Source organism: Gavialis gangeticus, unplaced genomic scaffold, assembly GCF_001723915.1.
Source record: "Gavialis gangeticus isolate Ggan-Ray unplaced genomic scaffold, GavGan_comp1, whole genome shotgun sequence".
In the NCBI taxonomy this organism is placed as follows: domain Eukaryota; kingdom Metazoa; phylum Chordata; order Crocodylia; family Gavialidae; genus Gavialis; species Gavialis gangeticus.
Genome location: NW_017729000.1, coordinates 46,598,423 through 46,598,719, shown reverse-complemented (window position 1 = coordinate 46,598,719; position 297 = coordinate 46,598,423). Strand labels below are relative to the sequence as shown.

Genomic DNA, 297 nt, shown 5'->3' with positions numbered 1-297 from the left:
CCCCCCCCAGTTTCTTTGCCCACATTGGGGCTTGGGGCTGCAACCTGGCCAGACTAGCTCTGGGCAGGAGCAGCTTCTGTGGCCCAGTGGGCAGGACTCAGCATGAGAGGGAGTGCCGTGCCACCAAGGTGAGGTGAGACCTGCCTGCCTGGCAGGAGTTTGGGGGATGGGGTGTACAACTCAACGCTGCTACCATGCCTCACCATGATGGCATGGCATTCCCTCCCACACTGGGTCCCAACCAGGCTGGTCCGACCAGGCTGCAGCCCTGCAGTCCGCTGGGTGCAGAAATCATCG

At 62.6% G+C, this 297-nt stretch overlaps 1 protein-coding gene across 1 annotated transcript in view; it reads left to right on the top strand.

Moving 5' to 3' along the window:
• LOC109289799 (ankyrin repeat and KH domain-containing protein 1-like) overlaps positions 1-297 on the top strand; it is a 204,498-nt gene that overhangs the window by 99,897 nt on the left and 104,304 nt on the right. The gene's annotated exons all lie outside the window — the stretch shown is intronic.